At 44.6% G+C, this 10324-nt stretch overlaps 1 protein-coding gene across 1 annotated transcript in view; it reads right to left on the bottom strand.

The window, feature by feature from the left end:
* Window positions 1–10124, bottom strand: part of PHLDB2 (pleckstrin homology like domain family B member 2) — a 112673-nt gene extending 102549 nt beyond the window's left edge. The window contains exon 1 of the mRNA XM_075034095.1: window positions 9541–10124. The gene's annotated coding sequence lies outside the window, so the exon portion shown is untranslated. The remainder of the gene's footprint in view (window positions 1–9540) is intronic.
* Window positions 10125–10324: the final 200 nt, after the last annotated feature.

Here is a 10324-nt window from a genome sequence, read left to right on the forward strand (position 1 = left end):
ATTTTGCTAGCTCCGTATTTTTGAAACTTGTCCAGAGTAGAAATCATGACAACAGTTTCGTTGCTCTGAGCTAAGCATACTTTGTAGATATTTAACATGTTGCACTTTCACATACTAATAATGGCTTGCTAGGAAATTCCCTTGCTGTGCTAGTTAAAATGCATTGGAAGAGTGGCTTTGATCATCTTCAGAGCTATTCTCCTGCATTTAGTCTTTCGGGCAGATTTATCATTTCAGATGAAGACTTAACACATTAGGTCCCCATTAAGACCTTTACCCATTTTGGGGGTTTTGGTTGTTGGTTTGGGTTTTTTTAATTATTTTTTTGAAGCACAGATTTTGCATTTTAAAACTATTTTTAGAGAAATCCAAAATTTTGTTTTAAGAATTTTTTGCATAGTGCCCCCACAGTGTGCCTGCCCAGGTGGCTGTCCTTAACAGCTCTGAGAGACCCCCTAGGTAAAACAGCTAGGGACCTTCTCAACAATTCCCGGTTTTGGTAGGGAACATAACTGTGGTTTCTAGGACCTGAACCCCCATTCAAGAGATGCTGTACCTTCAGCTGCTGCCAGGCTGCAGCAGTAACAGCAGCAAAGCTGTCTGAAACAGGGCAGATGATATGAATAATTATGCCTGGTTTCTCCCTGCCAACCCAAAAGAAAGCAGGATTTGGCAGGAACCTTCCGAGGCACGCAGCAGCAGAACAGAGAAATGGAAAAGAGCTTTTGGCCCATTTCAAACAGCTCTGTATTCTTCAGTGCTTTGTCTAAACGGTGCTCAAGCAACAGAGCTGCCATCCCTCCAGAGAACGTGTCCAAAGGGAGTCACTCAGCTTCACACCCCGCGTCTTTGGCCCCTATATCTCGCTCCCTCCCCAGCAATCATTGTTCATGTCATCTCACTTCAGAAACTCCCAAGACTCTTTCTCTCTCTGGCTTCATCGCCCCTTTTCCCGACAAACGGGCTCCTTCAGCCGTCTTTCCCATGGCCAGAGTTTGCGCTCCCTTTAGGAAGGCTGCACATACATTTCACACAATAGGCGCCATCTCCATGACACCGTGCGCTGTCTGCACAAGGACGAACTGCAAGTATGCCACATAAATCCTACCATGTAATCGATTTTCATGCCAACATTTCTGGGTCACAGCAAGCACTCATGCTCTGGGGAGCCTTTCATAACCAAATGACTTCAGATTGCTCTGCTCTGAATAATCTACTCTGACAATGGTTATTGTTTATGCTTGAAGCTCCAGTCAAAACTAGAGCTCCACTGATGCCAGATAAATAGGCAGGTAAACACAGCCCTTGCTTGAAAGGACTTGCTGCATCATTGATGTCAATAAGCAGGCACAGCAAAGAGGAGGAGTCCGACTTCAGGAACTGGAAGCATGGGGTTGAAGAAAGGCAGAAGAAAGCCCTGGCCAAAATGTTGCATCACCACAGGTTAAGGGTTCCCCCCGCTCCAGCCCCTCCATTTGATGGCAGAAGCACAAGAGCAAGTGGGACCTCATGAATTCACACCACATAGCCATGGCCTCGGGCAGAACCAGCGGCACACACGCCATCCCTGGCAGGCGTCATCTACATGGTTTGAACAAAGATGCTGCAAGTTGCCTATCCCAGCTACTGTTACTTTCAGCAAAATTATCATAATGCCTGTCCTGGCCGCCACGGACCAGAGAACAGATTATTGCTTTTGTCTTTGAAAGCAATTCATTTCTTTGAAAAAATTTGGTTTCTTTCAGTCTTACTTTCCCTAAATTACACAACCCCATGTCTCTCTTCATTGTGTAGGGCCCTGGTCTGTCTTCTTATTCCTTTCAAGCCCCTTCAGTTGGTCTTGGCAAGGAATTACCACTATTATCTCCACATGGAGTAGGATCCCTTTGCACGTCCTGTCACCTCTGTCTGTCTAACCTTGTGAAATAACTGACTTTTTTGCTATAGTATATTGCCTCAGACACTGTAATTTTTGGATCTTTTGGATCTATTTGTTTCCCACCTTGTAACAAACTGACCAATTATTCCTTGTTACAATGCAGAAATTCACATTTGCCTTCCCAGGACTACAACCTGTTTTCAGATCATTTTTCCAGTTTCTCTGTTATTTTCAGTCGGAAGCTTGTTGCCTAAAACTCCTGAGCCCCACTCCCTAGCCTGAATTTTCCATTGTCACATACATTTAATCATGAATCACTGTTCCATCATCCAAGTCATCAGGGAAAATATCGACTGACTTCAGGCCTCTCTGATGCATTCCTTCATTTGGATGATGATCCCCTGACTGTTGCTTGAAGAGCGCTTTTCTGATCCACTGTTTTATTATCTCGTATTTCCCTAGACTTACCAAGCAAGACAGTACCAACATTTAGATAGAAGGTTTGATTAACAAATGACACATTCACACTGGCTTTATCTTTTAAAGACTGATGTAAACTACTCTGGTGTTGAAAAGGGACAGTCAAAACACTTCCCTCAACAGAGGACCGGCAGAAAACAGCCAGATTAGAACATCTTCAGCAAGCACAGATTTACCAGCTGGGCGAGGGAGAGTGACAAGTGTCCCATGTTCCCTCTCTGAAGATGCAGCCACCTTTTGCTCTCTCTTCCAAAAACTGATCTCCCAATATCTGTCCCCAAGTCCTCCCTGAAGCAAATCAGGTTAGCCATTGCTCAGCTATTTCCACCACACCCTTGAAAAACAGGTCCTAAGATGTTATAGAATCACAGAATGGTTCGAGTTGGAAAGGACCTTTGAAGATTATCTAGTCAAGCCCCCTGCCATGGGCAGGGACATCTTCCACTAGACCAGGTTGCTCAAAGCCCCATCCAACCTGACCTCGAACACTTCTAACGATGAGGCATCCACAACTTCCATGGGCAACCTGTTCCTGTGTCTCACCACCCTCACCATAATCATCATTCTTCAGGAGGACCAGAAGGGTTTGATTTGCTGCTGCTGCAGAAAACCCCTCCTTTTTTCCCAGTTCAAGGGGTTTTGGCTGACAGCAAAGCCCACGCTAGCTGCAGACCAAGGACGTGCCTACAGTGCTCACAAGGAGCAAGCCAGCCTCACAGAAAGCCACCGCTCCTTTGCATGCCAGATCCTGCTCCCCTTCGCACACGCACAACCAGGCTATGTCTGGTGTTTGTGCTGGATGGAACGAAAACATATTTTTGCTTTCTGTGCCCTGCAGAAGGCAGAGTGAAAGAAGAATTGCACCTCTAAGTGTAAAGGCTTAGGGTCCAACCAGTTTCAAAGCCAGGATCCAAAAAGAACATAAGAAGAATAGGAGAGGAACAGTGCCAAAAACACAGTGCAGCTTAATTTGAAAAACATCAGCTGATAGTGTCAATGATCACCATGGTCTGCACATGCTCAGTTTTATTTCCCATTAATTTCCAAGGGGAATACAATAGCATGATGAAACCAGAGACTTAAGAGGCCTGGATCTAAAATTATTATTTGTTGCACACAAAAAGATTTCATCACCTGAGTCTCAGAGAAGCTCAAAATCTGGATTTCCAAAACTGCCAAATTAAAGCTTTTTGCAGCAAAATTCTGTTTTAGTGCTCACAGTTGTGCTATTCTCTTCTACAGTCAAGCATGGCATTACAGAAACTATTCCATGTTGACTCTTCTAATAGCAACAGTTCTCATTAACACTGGTCCTTGAATCTTTCACTTTGGAGACCAAAGTGAGTATGGTCATTTGATTTGCATGAAAAACAATTATCTTTGCCTTCAAAAGGCATTTCAAGCTAGAAATCAAGAGATACACCTTGTCATAATGAAACTTTTAGAACATTACAGCTTCAAAGAGATTTAAAAACTGCCTACTGCAATTCCCTGTGATTTTTTCCTTCACTTATAAACTTCAGTGTTCCATAAATCTTACTATTTTGTTAAAGCCAAAAAGTTAACACCATTACGTATTACTCCATAAAATAATATGGCTAGAACATCACTTCCACAGTATAGGAAACGAACCATAAAGCAGTAACTTGGTCTTTATGAGAATCTTTTAAGAGAGCACAGCTTTTCCACAGCTAAAACCATCAGCAGCAAAACTGCCATTTACCCTGACCTGCTGCTTTCGCAGGATTTCCTGCCACAGCAAAATATTCCTATTTTGGCCATCATCAGGAATAAGCAAGCTCTGCTTGCTAAAGAACAGGCTTTACGCTGTTTCATAACTCAGCCACCATAGTGTAGGATACTTTAAGTCCACTCCCGTTGAGCTTCGCCCCAGCACTGTCATGTCACATCCCACCCTCATACAGGACACTTTGGAGCAGGTTTCTTCCCTGTAAGCACAAAGATGAGACTTTGATCAGCCATAAGGAAGACTAAGTACCAACACCAGGCTCATCATCCAACGCTAAGCCTGCTCCACACAAACCACCATAAGGTTGCACGAGTTATTTTTCGCCCCTCTCAAAGAGTTGCCCTCTCCCACTGAAAATCTGCTATCACACGTGCCACCTGGAAGCAACCATGGCCAATCCCCATGGCAAGAAGAAATGCATGCTCTGAAACCAAGCATTGCAATGGGATGCTTGAGAGTGAAGTTGTGCAGGACCTCTGAACTGCACCGATCCTTAGAGGGTCCAGTGAACAACTCCACCATCCAGTACAAGGAGAGCAGCACTAGGAAGAGCATGCAGAAACATGTTACTATCTGTGTCTGTGAAATGCAACCTTGTAGAAGGCACATTCTCTTTTCCCCTCTCCTTACTGTTTTTTTACACATTTACAGAATTTTTTAAGACAGACATAGCCTTAAATCTGTCCTCTTCCCCAGAATGTGGGCCATAGAATTGCTATTAGTAATATTCATTAACTTAATAATGTGCATCTGAAATCGCAGACAGCAAGCGGTAGAGAGTCCAGCAGGTTCTCTGCAATTTAATAACCGCTTCATACCCTAATGCAACAATCCCCAGGGTGGGAATTTGGACATCTTGACGTCACATTTGTTGCTAGAGGCACAATTTTTCCCCCCAGTCACGTTGCTGATAGGAGCTCAGACGACTGAGCAACCTTGGCTCTGTGTTCATAGTAGTTCAGGTCTGTATTACCTTTGGGCTCGCATGGTGGGAACAGTGCCCATCACCGTCGCCACACTCTACCATCTCCATTCTCCAGCAAACAGGGCTCTGCTCAGCACATCACTGTGTGACCATCCCACTACAAATATTTTCCATAAATATGCTAAGAGTAGAGCCTACCCCCAGAACAAAGGTGGAAGTAACTGGCTGCTTCTCTCTCCCCTGACCGGTGGAGTGACAAAGCGGTGGTGGCAAGTGCACGGAGCCGCCAGCCATAGATGCAAGGAAGGCAGGCAGGGATTGCGACAGACTGACTACACATATCGCTGCTTGCTTTTTAGCTGCTTGTTTTTATTTGCTCTTTATTGCTTCTATTTAATTTGTTAACTGCTTTTTTTACGAAGCCTTATGGCATCCCCACATCTCTTCAAACAGCGCCTGTGCTCCTCCGTTACCACCCAGGGATCTCTCGGCTGTACTAGAAGTGGCTCCTGAGGCAGCGGGAGCCGATGAAGCCCGAGGGGGGGGACGGCAACTTCCCCAGGTGGCTTTCCCTGCAGCAGAGGCGTTCACAAGGATTCCCCTGCGTGGATTCCCTGGCGCCTATGAAAGGTTGCAATCACCTCTAAGCTCTCTCTGGGGGACAGCAACAGCTTCTCCAGCCTTTCATTGGCTTTCATAAACCTTGGCAAAATTTAATTACATTGGGTACCTTCCTCCTTCTATCACGCTTAACCAAAGTTGGACAACAGACGCAAAGAGTTTTCAGGCAGAAAAAGACACACAGACACAGTAGCAGGTCTGATCAAACAGCTCTGCGTCCTTAGAAATCATGTTATTTTTTACTTGTGTTAACCTTCTTTTTGCTGCTCATTTAACCTTTTAAATTTCAGTGTTATTTGACTCTTCTGTACAGCTTTTCCTATTTTCTAGGTACAATGTGAGAATCAGTGCTTGATCTGCATCACTTCGCAATGCCAAAACATGTTTAAAAATAACCATGTACTAAAACATTTCCTTTTACATGAAGGCTTATAAGCCATTCCTCCCATTTTAAAATTAAACCTAAATTTCAGATCTAAACAGTTCTAAGTCACATTTACAAAAAGCTGGTACATGTAAAATATGCAACATTGGCAGCAACTGGCTACAGACTGGTGCCAGTTTAGAATATTTATGCAAGACAAGAATAGACAGAGGGAAATAACTCTCAAACCCCACCGAAGAACATGCCCTTTCCCAGGCCCTGTGTTTTGCTTAATGCTCAGTCCATAATCATTTTCCAATCTGCTGGAGGCCGGTGGCCCCACTGCCAGGGAGGGGGCCTCCGCTGACTCCTTCTAAAGCAAGGTATGCCGGTCAGGGATTTCTCATTTCCACTCCTGCTTTGTCTCTCACACTTCATTTCCCCACCAAACCCATACTTCGAATCTTTTTGTTTCATGGGTTTTCCACCCGACCCTGGTATCCTCCCGGACCACTACAGCATAACCAGACACCAGTGTCCTCACTATCCTACTTAGGTTTCTGAGAACAACGAGCATCTCAGGCAGACAAAAAGGTGTCCAAAAAAGTGGTAAGTTTAAAGTATGTTCCCTCCTGTTGCAGGAAACCATTAAGGAGAGACCTATTCACACTCCTCCCTCTTCCCCAGCAACACCCCCAGCAGATGCTTGCATTGCTCCCCCGAGGTTCAGCTCTGGAGAAGGCTCTGCTCTCCATTAAGGCTGCTGCTCCCCCTGCTTTCAGCAGCAAGATGTGCACAAAACCCAAAATAACAGCTCCACCCAGCCCGAGCAGCACCCTCAGGCCAGGTGCCCTGCAATAACAGCAATATATCAACCTGTTTTGAGTGTCATTTTTCAGAGAAAAGCAGAGAAGGCAGGTCACGGATCTGCAGGGTCTGCCATGGGTGCTTTTTTAGTGTTTATAGCCACCCCCTTCCCTCTTCCCCCCTTTTGTGCCTATCGCATCCATCAGCCCCACAAGACATGGGAGGGCGGGTGGACCCACCAGCTAGCGACGACAGATGAAGGGCCAGGACAGCCAAGCATTAGTACAGCCACACTGACAAAAAGCTACTCCCGCCATCTGCCTTTCTGTAATCACCAACACGGACGTGGGTTTTGAGCCTGCACAGCTTACCCGTGCTGCACTGTTATGGTTTTTTTGTTTTTCTTCCTAGGAGTCTAAACCAAGTCAAGCTCGGACGTGCTGGGTGACACTGGGCTGGTTATGCCGCCTCCTCTGCCTGTTCCTTCTTCCCACATGGTACGATAAGCTTTGGGTGCAGCACTGTGACTGGAGAGGGGGATGCTATTTAAAAAGTTTAGAAGTTAACAGCCTAAATTAAATAATTAAAAGACTAGTGTCCTGAAGGCTCTTTAGCAGTTAGGTAGTTCCTGAATTAAATTACTTTTTTTTGTAGATAAGCCAGTCAAGAATCAGCTTCTGTTCTCAAGAGACATTTGGATGTTTAAGAGTCGTTCAGTCTCAGCAAGAATGAAAGGCTGAAAAATTCTCCATTTTAAGCTAATACCAATAAAAAAAAAACTTTTAGGTGCAAATTTCTGACTTTGGTAAAGGGAATTATTGTCTTAAACATTCTTTCTTTCAAACACATCTTAAAATATCAGACACAGTTTGGTTTAAGTATACTCTCTAACAAGCCAAATGAAACATAATACCTTCCCAAAACATGATTGCTTAGGTATAGGTGTCTCATTTCAAAATGAGATATTCTGATTTTATCCAGCTAAAAATCAGAGGAAACTAATCACTCCAATTTTCGCCAAATATATTTCCCAAGATCCACAATTTCATAGGAATTATTTTAATTTTGATAAAACTGCATTCTCTGTTCTACAGAAAACCTTTTCATCAAAACTTTCCCAAGCACATCGAGCTGTAATGCTGGAAAAACCTTCCACTTGGGAAGGGCTTCATCCACAGCCATCAGCAACACCTCCCACAGCGGATACCAGTGTTTGCTGGGAGCACTGCAATTTCATCCTTAAGCTGTCTGTATATCCTTGGCAGACAGCTATTGTGTCTGCATCAATACAGCTCCTCTCTGATAATCCAAATCCCACATTATTGTTTCCAGAGGAAAAGCATGCTTCCCTTCTTTCTTCTCATTTCCTGAGAAAAATTCCCTATTCCCTGATTCAAGAATCTAACACTCATTTATCCATGGAGCTGTTTCAAATTAACAATTCTGCTTGAAGTTCATGTTCTACCTTACTACAGAATAAGGGTTTTTTTGTGTGTTGAACAAGATCTCATTCCCTAAGGCTACTGCTCATCCTGCAAGCCTCTGTTCCACATGACAGGCTGTTCCTCCCATCCTACTCTCATTTAGGACTATCTGAAGATCAAGCCTTGGGTCCCAACACAGATACTCCCCTCTCAAGTGTCATCCTTTGGCTGGTGTGGCCAACCACCATCAGCCATGGCACGTTGCCTCCGGCTGCCTCGGGGAGGTGAAGCCGTGCCCGTCCTTCCAAGAGGAAGCCGGAAGGGTACATGAGGTTATAAACAAGGACTACCTTGTAATTAGCAGCGGTGCAATTACGCACACAAAATACCGGTTTTGAGGGGGCTGCATGGCTGTTTCGTAGGAGCCCTTGTGCCTGATGAGCTTACGTGCCCAGCTCCAATGCACTGTGCTTATTAATATTTTAAAACACAGTAAAGAAGCCTCGGTGTTTTAAAGGAGCGCTGATAATGCATCATTCAAACAACTTTCGACTTTGCACAGACACTTTAAACCATTCACCCACGAAACAACACATCAAAGGCAGCTTCTTAGCACAGGTCAGATGCTGAATCGGAGGCACATTCCATCGCATAAACATTTAAGCCACCAGTAATCAACTTATCAGAGGCCACGAAGGCCCTTTGGTCTGCCAGTGCCTCCTCCAAACCGACAGGCAGTGGGAGTGGGTTTGTTGGTATGCACCAGGCATTTCAGGCATGAATCCCAGCCTTGTCCCAACGTACCGAGGTACGTGGGCACAGCCAGCCGGCGCGGAGAAAACCTCGCAAACCATCTCCGTGCTCCGAGAACGTGGGCGGCGCTCAGAGTCAAAACAGAGGCAGCATGAACAGCGATAACATTGGTTATCAGATTTCAGTAATATTATGTTACTGAAACTCACTTAAAAAGCGCGCAGGGGCTGCAGGAGCGGTTTCGTTTGTGGCACGCTTTGCCCAAGCTAGAGGAATTGATTGGCACCTACCCAGGTCTTTCCCCTGGGAAATGCCACAAGCCTGCTGCATCCCCACCTCTGCAGAGATATGTAGTTTATTGACAGTCTCTGAGTGCATGAGAAGATACAGCCAATCAAAACCCTATAGCTTGTCTTTAGATGTAATGCAGACGAACTAGTCAAAATCACTAGCCTTGGGTACCTGGCCATAGGCAGTAAAACAAGCCAGCATTTTAAGGGGATTTGGATTGTATTCAGCTCTCAGTCCTTCACTCACCCCTTCTCCAGGAACCTCAGGACTTCAGTCTAGAGCAGGCTCCTGAACAGGTCACACATTTCAAAGTTACAACCATCATACAGACAAGTGAAATCAGTCCTCAGCAGTCACCTTCTCCTAGTATCAACTCATCATCTTGCAACAGTGGTGTAAAAACAGCACCAGCTGTGATGAAAAGTTGCAGCAAAACTTCCAGGAGAAAGTCCCTAATCCTGGTGTGGAGCTTGAGAGGCCTCGAGCGTAACTTGAGATAGTCCTGAACCACCTCCAACTCCAACCAAAGTCATTCACTCCTACAAACACTCAGGTATAAACCTGGGCACTGAAAAGAAAAGAAAAGAAAAAAATAAAATCAGTGGCCAGTAAAGGTATGTTGCCCTTGGACATGCAAATGCATTAGAGTAAGAATGCCAGCACTTGGCTTTTTGGAGCTCTGCTCTCTGGCTTTCAAAACCATTTACAAAAAGACTGAGAATGTCATTCACATAAAAAATAACAGAGGTTTTGTAACACTTCACATGTTCAGAGGCCTGCCGAGACTTTAATCCACACAACACTTAGGGGAACCAATATTCTCCTCCATCCCACCACAAAGTACAAATATTCACAGGAAGTCTGAAGGCAAGACTCCTTAACTTTAAAATCTTTCTCTTCTTTTCATGGAAAATACTTTGAACAGAGAAAGCAATAAAACCCCAAAGTAACTGTCCAGGAAGAGTTTTTTTTCATGTAAAACTTTTATTTTTCAGTAACATCCTTTTTTGCAAGACTCTTCTCAAGAAAA

The sequence above is a fragment of the Buteo buteo genome, chromosome 8 (genome assembly GCF_964188355.1).
Source record: "Buteo buteo chromosome 8, bButBut1.hap1.1, whole genome shotgun sequence".
NCBI classification, from domain to species: domain Eukaryota; kingdom Metazoa; phylum Chordata; class Aves; order Accipitriformes; family Accipitridae; genus Buteo; species Buteo buteo.